This window comes from Triticum dicoccoides, chromosome 5A (assembly GCF_002162155.2).
Source record: "Triticum dicoccoides isolate Atlit2015 ecotype Zavitan chromosome 5A, WEW_v2.0, whole genome shotgun sequence".
In the NCBI taxonomy this organism is placed as follows: domain Eukaryota; kingdom Viridiplantae; phylum Streptophyta; class Magnoliopsida; order Poales; family Poaceae; genus Triticum; species Triticum dicoccoides.
In genome coordinates, this window is record NC_041388.1 from 35,391,325 (window position 1) to 35,402,724 (window position 11,400).

At 47.9% G+C, this 11,400-nt stretch overlaps 1 non-coding gene and 2 pseudogenes across 1 annotated transcript; all 3 read left to right on the forward strand.

The window, feature by feature from the left end:
- Positions 1–337: 337 nt before the first annotated feature.
- Positions 338–2,242, forward strand: LOC119299110 (annotated as a pseudogene).
- Positions 2,243–2,450: 208 nt separating this feature from the next.
- LOC119304560 lies at positions 2,451–2,525 on the forward strand (annotated as a pseudogene).
- A 364-nt stretch (positions 2,526–2,889) lies between these two features.
- On the forward strand, positions 2,890–2,967 carry LOC119304569. The gene has a single exon (XR_005148356.1). It is a non-coding gene; the product is annotated as a small nucleolar RNA R12 (small nucleolar RNA).
- The last annotated feature ends 8,433 nt before the right edge of the window (positions 2,968–11,400 follow it).

The window sequence follows — 11,400 nt, forward strand, 5'->3', positions numbered from 1 at the left end:
CCCAAAACTCTAGCCCGCGGCGCAGCCATGGTGACCGAGCTCTGGATCCCATCGACTCCCCCCATCGCACCCCTCCTCTCCTCGCAGCTGTCGCCACCTCCTCCCTCGATCCAGTCCTCTCCCCAGCCTCCTTTCCCTGATCTAGTTCTCTCCCCGCCGCTCCCACCCACCGCCGACCTCGCAGCCCTCCTCACCACCACCGCCGACCTCGTCCCTCCCTCCCCTCACCATCTTTCCCTACCCTATGCCCTAGATCGAGTCGAGAAGGTCGGCCGACGTGCTAGGGTTCCGTTTGGTCAGCTCCGCGCCGGCTCTCCGGTTGGCCGCCTGCTCGATGATGGATCTCCCGCCGCTCTCCCACCAGGCGCTCTTCGCGGCCCTCTGATCCGCGGACGCCGAGGCCGTGCGCCGCCTCCTGGCCGGCACCGAGGAGTCCGCGCTCTACGTCCCGGCGGACGCCGAGGCCGTGCACCTCCTCCTCCCGCTCTACGACCTCGAGGCCGCCAAGCTCCGCTCCCGCCTCGACCTCGATGCCTTCCACGTCACCGCCAAGCAAGGGCACACCGGTGAGCCCCTCTTCTCGCTCGATTAGTAGCTTCCGCTGGGTTTTTTAGAACGATCCAAGTCCAGTGTGTTGCAGCAAGTTTAACCGATTCTCATTGGGCTCAATTGCAGGGTTTGATGCTCCGAGGAACATCATGGAGTTCGCCATGGAGGCACCCCACAGCTACGGCGTCTTCCAAGAGGACGTCCCGGTGTGTAGTACAATCCCCTTCCCTGTTCTTTCTCTCTATCTGTCAGACTAATTCACTGCATCATTTTCTTCCCTGGCCCGTGTATGCATGCGTCTGGTAAATTATTTTGTTTCCAGAAAAAGGACCTGGAATTCCTTTTTTCTCCTTTCATTCCAGTCACATACTACCGTTCAATTTTCAGTTAGGTGGGTAGATCTTTCTTGACAGATGATATGCATTGTCCATCCATCCTTGGCAGCTCTGTTGCTAGGTGTACTTGTACCTGACTGTTGTTGCCTGAGAAGACAGCACGAAACACCTATTAATAATGCTGTCAAACAAACAGTAGACCACCATCTACTGCTGCTGGGCACAATCACGTTGCCCCTTAATTACCTGGCCATTCTCTGCATCATTGCTTACCATCCTTTGCCTACCAATAAGTAGGAGGCCATGTTGAGTTGCTGGCATTGTTCTTCAAACTAGATTAGCACTGCTGCTTTCCTCCGCCCCTCTTCTCCCTCGACGGTGTTCTCATCCGCCACAGCAGCTTACTGACACGGTCATTGGTTCTGTCTTTTTTTTGTTGGCAGCAGGGGAAGAAGGAGGAGGAGGAGTTCAGCACGGTGCCCTCTCCATTCTCATGCTCAGCGTCAAGAACAACGCCCTGGTTGGTTTGGTTTGGTTTGGTCGACTTCTTGCCTCTGTTGATTGAGATCTCAGCTTAGCGAGGGCATATTTTCTGTAGTAGTAGTCGACCTGCTTAGCGAGCTCAGCTCACCCCGCTCGTCGTCGACCTGCCCAATGGTGGCTACGGCGGGACCCTCGAGATCGTCGTCTTCCTGACCGGGACCCTTGGTTAGTGAAATCATTTGTTTTCCACGACATTCGGACTTTGCTATAGTTTACTGAAACTATTGTGGTCTGAAGAACAGTTTACTGAAATTGTTCCAAGTCTGAAAAACAGTTGTCTGAATCTGTTGAAATCTGAAACTGTTAGTGTGAGGTGTCTGAAACTGTTCTAATCTTGTAGATAACATGTGAACAAATTTACTTGTGTTGAATAACCTGTGAACAAATTTAGGACTTTGGAGTTGTCTAAAACTGTTGTAGTCTTGTAGAAAAGTAAAAGTAGTTGGATGGAAATAGATTTCTCAGTCTGTGTAATAGATGGTCTGAAGCTAGTTGCAAATTTCTTTCCTTGATTCAGATAATTCAGTAAGTCCATTTCATAACATCTGCTGCTAGTAGAAATTATGGAAGCTAAAAAGCCAAATCAAGTTCAGTCATCTCATTTCACCTTTTCAAAGAAGATACTAATTTTCTAAACTGTGAATTTGATGTTAACGTCTTATATGTGCATCTTATATGTCCATTTCATAACATGGTGCGTCTTATATGTGTGTTTGATGTTAACGTCGCTTGTGGTTTTGCAGGGTTCTGAGGCTGCAGCCTGGGCACCATCAGGGTATGTTGTTTCCCTGCCCTGTTTCTTCAGTGCTCAATAGTTGCTTGTGCGACTGCTACTAGTCTGTTATGTAATGCTAAACTAAAATGGGTCTAGTTATACTAATCATTCCATGAAAGTTCAGTCTACTTTGCTGGTACTCTAATAGAATCATTGTTTGCTCATGCTCAGAATCATTGTTTTCTCATGCTCAGAATCATTGTTTTACATATGTTACTTGTGATGTTCTGCTGGCTGAGATGTGCATGATCTGGGTGATGAAGAAAATTGTTCGGATTCCCACTGATTTTCATGATTATTACAACCAGATACTTCTGATGGATCATGCCATCTCTTGGACTATATATGTACTCCCTCCGTAAACTAATATAAGAGTGTTTAGAATACTAAACTAGTGATCTAAACACTCTTATATTAGTTTACAGAGGGAGTACTCCTTTATTAATTTAGCAAATACTTTCCTTTGATTTTTTGCAAACCTCTTAGCAGTAATTTTCGTATCCTCTTTTTTGTGTTCTGCTGGCTGATGAGATGTGCATTACCTGGGTGATGAAGAAAATCGACGGGTCACGCCATCTCCTGAAGTACATTTGCACATTTTTACTGCTTTAGACTGACTGTACATGCATTCCTTCATTGGTTATGAACCTTATTGCTCATTGTGTTCTGTTGGGTTGAACTGCATGATTCCGGGTGATGAAGAAAATCGTTCGGATTCCCACTGATATTTCATGACTAGTGTAACTGTTGGGGAACGTTGCAGAAAATTAAAATTTTTCCTACGGTTTCACCAAGATCCATCTATGAGTTCATCTAAGCAACGAGTCCAGGGAGAGATTTTGCATCTACATACCACTTGTAGATCGCGTGCGGAAGCTTGTAAGGTGATGATGTAGTCGTACTCGACGTGATTCGAATCATCGATGACCAAGTGCTGAACGGACAGCACCTCCGCGTTCAACACACGTACGGGACGGGAGACGTCTCCTCCTTCTTGATCCAGCAAGGGGGAAGGAGAGGTTGAGGAAGACAGCTCCACCGGCAGCACGACGGCGTGGTGATGGTGGAGAGGCAGTACTCCGACAGGGCTTCGCTAAGCACACAACGGAGGAGGAGAGGTGTTGGGGAGGGGAGGGCTGCGCCTTGGAGGGTGGTACGGCTGCCCTCCCCTCACCCCTCTATTTATAGGGGGAAGGGAGAAGGGGTCCGGCCCCCTAGAACCCATCTAGGGGGGGTGCGGCGGCCTAGGGGAGAGGGGAGAGGGTGGCTTGCCCCCCAAGCCAAGGGGGCGCCCCCTCTAGGGTTCCCCCCTCAACCCTAGGCGCATGGGCCCAAGGGAGGGGGTGCGGCCAGCCCACCAGGGGCTGGCTCCCTGCCCCACGCAGCCCATGTGGCCCCCCGGGAGGGGTGGCCCCTCCCGGTGGACCCCCGGAACCCTTCCGGTGGCCCCGGTACAATACCGGTATGACCCCGAAACTTCCCGGTGTCCGTTTGACAACTTCCCATATATAAATCTTTACCTCCGGACCCTTCCGGATCTCCTCGTGACGTCCAGGATCCCATCCGGGACTCCGAACAATATTCGGTAGTCACATACTAGTCTTCCTAATAACCCTAGCGTCACCGAACCTTAAGTGTGTAGACCCTACGGGTTCGGGAGACATGCAGACATGACCTAGACGCTCTCAGGTCAATAACCAACAGCGGGATCTGGATACCCATGATGGCTCCCACATGCTCCTCGATGTTGTCATCGGATGAACCACGATGTCGAGGATTCGATCAAACCCTGTATGCAATTCCCTTTGTCAATCGGTACGTTACTTGCCCGAGACTCGATCGTCGGTATCCCAATACCTTGTTCAGTCTCGTTACCGGCAAGTCACTTTACTCGTACCGTAATGCATGATCCCGTGTCCAACACCTTGGTCACATTGAGCTCATTATGATGATGCATTACCGAGTGGGCCCAGAGATACCTCTCCGTCATACGGAGTGACAAATCCCAGTCTCGATCCGTGTCAACCCAACAGATACTTTCGGAGATACCTGTAATGCACCTTTATAGTCACCTAGTTATGTTGTGACGTTTGATACACCCAAGGCACTCTTAAGGTATCCGGGAGTTACACGATCTCATGGTCGAAGGAAGAGATACTTGACATTGGCAAAGCTCTAGCAAAACGAACTACACGATCTTTTATGCTATGCTTAGGATTGGGTCTTGTCCATCACATCATTCTCCTAATGATGTGATCCCGTTATCAACGACATCCAATGTCCATAGTCAGGAAACCATGACTATCTGTTGATCACAACGAGCTAGTCAACTAGAGGCTCACCAGGGACATATTGTGGTCTAAGTATTCACACGTGTATTACGATTTCCGGATAATACAGTTATAGCATGAATAAAAGACATTTATCATGAACATTGAAATATAATAATACTTTTATTATTGCCTCTAGGGCATATTTCCAACAGTCTCCCACTTGCACTAGAGTCACCAATCTAGTTACATTGTGATGAATCGAACACCCATAGAGTTCTGGTGTTGATCATGTTTTGCACGCGAGAGAGGTTTAGTCAGTGGATCTGCGACATTCAGATCCGTGTGCACTTTGCAAATCTCTATGTCTCCATCTTGAAAATTTTCACGGATGGAGTTGAAACGACGCTTGATGTGCCTGGTCTTCTTGTGAAACCTGGGCTCCTTGGCGAGGGCAATAGCTCCAGTGTTGTCATAGAAGAGTTTGATCGGCCCCGACGCATTGGGTATGACTCCTAGGTCGGTGATGAACTCCTTCACCCAAATCGCTTCATGCGCTGCCTCCGAGGCTGCCATGTACTCCGCTTCACACGTAGATCCCGCCATGACGCTCTGCTTGCAGCTGCACCAGCTTACTGCTCCACCATTCAACATATACACGTATCCGGTTTGTGACTTAGAGTCATCCAGATCTGAGTCGAAGCTAGCGTCGACGTAACCCTTTACGACGAGCTCTTCGTCTCTTCCATAAACGAGAAACATGTCCTTCGTCCTTTTCAGGTACTTCAGGATATTCTTGACCGCTGTCCAGTGTTCCTTGCCGGGATTACTTTGCTATCTTGCTACCAAACTTACGGCAAGGTTTACATCGGGTCTGGTACACAGCATGGCATACATAATAGATCTTCTTTATCTTTTGCCGTGGTCGGTGACTGAGCCGAGCTCAATCTCACACCTTGTAACATAGGCAAGAACCCCTTCTTGGACTGATCCATTTTGAACCTCTTCAAAATCTTATCAAGGTATGTGCTTTGTGAAAGACCTATGAGGCGTCTCGATCTATCTCTATAGATCTTGATGCCTAATATATAAGCAGCTTCTCCAAGGTCCTTCATTGAAAAACACTTATTCAAGTAGGCCTTAATGCTGTCCAGAAATTCTATATTATTTCCCATCAAGAGTATGTCATCTACATATAATATGAGAAATGCTACAGAGCTCCCACTCACTTTCTTGTAAACGCAGGCTTCTCCATAAGTCTGCATAAACCCAAACGCTTTGATCATCTCATCAAAGCGAATATTCCAACTCCGAGATGCTTGCACCAGCCCATAAATGGATCGCTGGAGCTTGCATACTTTGTTAGCGTTCTTAGGATCGACAAAACCTTCCGGCTGCATCATATACAGTTCTTCCTTAAGATGCCCGTTAAGGAATGCCGTTTTGACGTCCATTTGCCATATCTCATAATCATAGTATGCGGCATTTGCTAACATGATTCGGACGGACTTCAGCTTCGCTACGGGAGAGAAAGTCTCGTCGTAGTCAACCCCTTGAACTTATCGATAACCCTTAGTGACAAGTCGAGCCTTATAGATTGTAACATTACCATCCGCGTCCGTCTTCTTCTTAAAGATCCATTTGTTTTCTATCGCTCGCCGATCATCGGGCAAGTCTATCAAAGTCCATACTTTGTTTTCATACATGGATTCTATCTCGGATTTCATGGCTTCAAGCCATTTGTTGGAATCCGGGCCCGCCATCGCTTCTTCATAGTTCGAAGGTTCATTGTTGTCTAACAACATGATTTCCAGGACAGGGTTGCCGTACCACTCTGGTGCGGAACGTGTCCTTGTGGACCTACGAAGTTCAGCAGTAACTTGATCCGAAGTACCTTGATCATCATCATTGTTTTTCTCTTCAATTGGTGTGGGCATCACAGGAACGGTTTCCTGCGCTGCGCCACTTTCCCGCTCAAGAGGTAGTACTTCATCGAGTTCTACTTTCCTCCCACTTACTTCTTTCGAGAGAAACTCTTTTTCCAGAAAGCATCCGTTCTTGGCAACAAAGATCTTGCCTTCGGATCTTAAGTAGAAGGTATACCCGACAGTTTCCTTAGGGTATCCTATGAATACGCATTTTTCCGACTTGGGTTCGAGCTTTTCAGGTTGAAGTTTCTTGACATAAGCATCGCATCCCCAAACTTTTAGAAACGACAGCTTAGGTTTCTTTCCAAACCATAATTCATACGGTGTCGTCTCAACGGATTTAGACGGTGCCCTATTTAAAGTGAATGTAGTTGTCTCTAGAGCGTATCCCCAAAATGATAGCGGTAAATTGGTAAGAGACATCATAGACCGCACCATATCCAATAGGGTGCGATTACGATGTTCGGACACACTGTTTCGCTGAGGTGTTCCAGGCGGCGTGAGCTGTGAAACGATTCCACATTTCCTTAAGTGTGTACCAAATTCGTGACTTAAGTATTCTCCTCCACGATCTGATCATAAGAATTTTATCTTTCGGTCACGTTGATTCTCTACCTCATTCTGAAATTCCTTGAACTTTTCAAAGGTCTCAGACTTGTGTTTCATTAAGTAGACATACCCATATCTACTCAAGTCATCTGTGAGAGTGAGAACATAACGATATCCTCCGCGAGCCACAACGCTCATTGGACCGCACACATCGGTATGTATGATTTCCAACAAGTTGGTTGCTCGCTCCATTGTTCCAGAGAACGGAGTCTTGGTCATTTTGCCCAAAAGGCATGGTTCGCACGTGTCAAACGATTCATAATCAAGAGACTCTAAAAGTCCATCGGCATGGAGCTTCTTCATGCGCTTGACACCAATGTGACCAAGGCGGCAGTGCCACAAGTATGTGGGACTATCGTTATCAATTTTAAATCTTTTGGCATCTACACTATGAACATGTGTAATATTACGCTCGAGATTCATTAAGAATAAACCATTGACCATCGGAGCATGACCATAAAACATATCTCTCATATAAATCGAACAACCATTATTCTCAGACTTAAATGAGTAGCCATCTCGTATTAAACGAGATCCAGATACAATGTTCATGCTCAAACTTGGCACTAAATAACAATTATTAAGGTTCAAAACTAATCCCGTAGGTAAATGTAGAGGCAGCGTGCCAACGGCGATCACATCGACTCTGGAACCATTCCCGACGCGCATCGTCACCTCGTCCTTCGCCAGTGTCCGTTTATTCCGCAGCTCCTGCTGTGAGTTACAAATATGAGCAACGGCACCGGTATCAAATACCCAGGAGTTACTACGAGTACTAGTAAGGTACACATCAATCACATGTATATCAAATATACCTTTGGTGTTGCCGGCCTTCTTATCCGCTAAGTATTTGGGGTAGTTCCGCTTCCAGTGACCCTTCCCCTTGCAATAAAAGCACTCAGTCTCAGGCTTGGGTCCATTCTTTGACTTCTTCCCGGTAACTGGCTTACCAGGCGCGGCAACATCTTTGTCGTCCTTCTTGAAGTTCTTCTTACCCTTGCCCTTCTTGAACTTAGTGGTCTTATTGACCATCAACACTTGATGTTCTTTCTTGATTTCAGCCTCTGCTGACTTCAGCATTGAGAACACTTCAGGAATGGTCTTTTCCATCCCCTGCATGTTGTAGTTCATCACAAAGCTCTTGTAGCTTGGTGGGAGCGACTGGAGGATTCTGTCAATGACCGCCTCATCTGGGAGGTTAATGTTCAGCTGGGTCATACGGTTGTGCAACTCAGACATCTTCAGGATGTGCTCACTGACAGAACTGTTTTCCTCCATCTTACAACTGTAGAACTTCTCGGAGACATCATATCTCTCGACCCGGGCATGAGCTTGAAAAACCAGTTTCAGCTCTTCGAACATCTCATATGCTCCGTGGTGCTCAAAACGCTTTTGGAGCCCCGGTTCTAAGCTGTAAAGCATGCCGCACTGAACGAGGGAGTAATCATCAGCAAGAGACTGCCAAGCATTCATAATGTCTTGGTTCTCTGGGACGGGAGCGTCACCTAGCGGTCCTTCTAGGACATATTGTTTCCTGGCAGCTATGAGGATGATCCTGAGGTTCCGGACCCAGTCTGTATAGTTGTTGCCATCATCTTTCAGCTTGGTTTTCTCTAGGAACGCGTTGAAGTTCATGTTGACATTAGCGTTGGCCATTGATCTACAAGACATATTTGCAAAGGTTTTGGACTAAGTTCATGATAATAAAGTTCTAATCAAATTATGAACTCCCACTTAGATTAGACATCCCTCTAGTCATCTAAGTGTTACACGATCCGAGTCGACTAGCCCGTGTCCGATCATCACGTGAGACGGACTAGTCATCGTCGGTGAACATTCTCATGTTGATCGTATCTTCCATACGACTCGTGTTCGACCTTTCGGTCTCCGTGTTCCGAGGCCATGTCTGCACATGCTAGGCTCGTCAAGTTAACCCTAAGTGTTTTCGCTGTGTAAAACTGTCTTACACCCGTTGTATGTGAACGTAAGAATCCATCACACCCGATCATCACGTGGTGCTTAGAAGCGACGAACTGTAGCAACGGTGCACAGTTAGGGGAGAACACTTCTTGAAATTTTTTTAAGGGATCATCTTATTTACTACCGTCGTCCTAAGTAAACAAGATGCATAAACATAATAAACATCACATGCAATTATATAGTTGTGACATGATATGGCCAATATCATATAGCTCCATTGATCTTCATCTTCGGGGCTCCATGATCATCTTGTCACCGGCTTGACACCATGATCTCCATCATCATGATCTCCATCATCGTGTCTTCATGAAGTTGTCACGCCAATGACTACTTCTACTTCTATGACTAACGTTTAGCAATAAAGTAAAGTAGTTTACATGGCGTTATTCAATGACACGCAGGTCATACAAAAAATAAAGACAACTCCTATGGCTCCTGCCGGTTGTCATACTCATCGACATGCAAGTCGTGAATCCTATTACAAAGAACATGATCTCATACATCACAATTCATCATTCATCACAACTTCTGGCCATATCACATCACATGATCAATCGCTGCAAAAACAAGTTAGACGTCCTCTAATTGTTGTTGCATCTTTTACGTGGCTGCAATTGGGTTCTAGCAAGAACGTTTTCTTACCTACGAATCACCACAACGTGATTTTGTCAACTTCTATTTACCCTTCATAAGGGCCCTGTTCATCGATTCCGCTCCAACTAAAGTGGGAGAGACAGACACCCGCCAGCCACCTTATGCAACTAGTGCATGTCAGTCGGTGGAACCGGTCTCGCGTAAGCGTACGTGTAAGGTTGGTCCGGGCCGCTTCATCCCACAATACCGTTGAGCAAGAAAAGACTAGTAGAGGCAAGTAAGATGACAAAATCCACGCCCACAACAAAACTGTGTTCTACTCGTGCAAAGAGAACTACGCATAGACCTGGCTCTGATGCCACTGTTGGGGAACGTTGCAGAAAATTAAAATTTTTCCTACGGTTTCACCAAGATCCATCTATGAGTTCATCTAAGCAACGAGTCAAGGGAGAGAGTTTGCATCTACATACCACTTGTAGATCGCGTGCGGAAGCTTGTAAGGTGATGATGTAGTCGTACTCGACGTGATTCGAATCACCGATGACCAAGTGCTGAACGGACAGCACCTCCGCGTTCAACACACGTACGGGACGGGAGACGTCTCCTCCTTCTTGATCCAGCAAGGGGGAAGGAGAGGTTGAGGAAGACAGCTCCACCGGTGGCACGACGGCGTGGTGATGGTGGAGAGGCAGTACTCCGACAGGGCTTCGCTAAGCACACAACGGAGGAGGAGAGGTGTTGGGGAGGGGAGGGCTGCGCCTTGGAGGGTGGTACGGCTGCCCTCCCCTCACCCCTCTATTTATAGGGGGAAGGGAGAAGGGGGCCGGCCCCCTAGAACCCATCTAGGGGGGGGGGTGCGGCGGCCTAGGGGAGAGGGGAGAGGGTGGCTTGCCCCCCAAGCCAAGGGGGGCGCCCCCTCTAGGGTTCCCCCCTCAACCCTAGGCGCATGGGACCAAGGGAGGGGGTGCGGCCAGCCCACCAGGGGCTGGCTCCCTGCCCCACGCAGCCCATGTGGCCCCCCGGGAGGGGTGGCCCCTCCCGTTGGACCCCCGGAACCCTTCCGGTGGCCCCGGTACAATACCGGTATGACCCCGAAACTTCCCGGTGTCCGTTTGACAACTTCCCATATATAAATCTTTACCTCCGGACCCTTCCGGATCTCCTCGTGACATCCAGGATCCCATCCGGGACTCCGAACAACATTCGGTAGTCACATACTAGTCTTCCTAATAACCCTAGTGTCACCGAACCTTAAGTGTGTAGACCCTACGGGTTCGGGAGACATGCAGACATGACCGAGACGCTCTCAGTCAATAACCAACAGCGGGATCTGGATACCCATGATGGCTCCCACATGCTCCTCGATGTTGTCATCGGATGAACCACGATGTCGAGGATTCGATCAAACCCTGTATGCAATTCCCTTTGTCAATCGGTACGTTACTTGCCCGAGACTCGATCGTCGGTATCCCAATACCTTGTTCAGTCTCGTTACCGGCAAGTCACTTTACTCGTACCGTAATGCATGATCCCGTGTCCAACACCTTGGTCACATTGAGCTCATTATGATGATGCATTACCGAGTGGGCCCAGAGATACCTCTCCGTCATACAGAGTGACAAATCCCAGTCTCGATCCGTGTCAACCCAACAGATACTTTCGGAGATACCTGTAATGCACCTTTATAGTCACCCAGTTACGTTGTGACGTTTGATACACCCAAGGCACTCTTACGGTATCCGGGAGTTACACGATCTCATGGTCGAAGGAAGAGATACTTGACACTGGCAAAGCTCTAGCAAAACGAACTACACGAT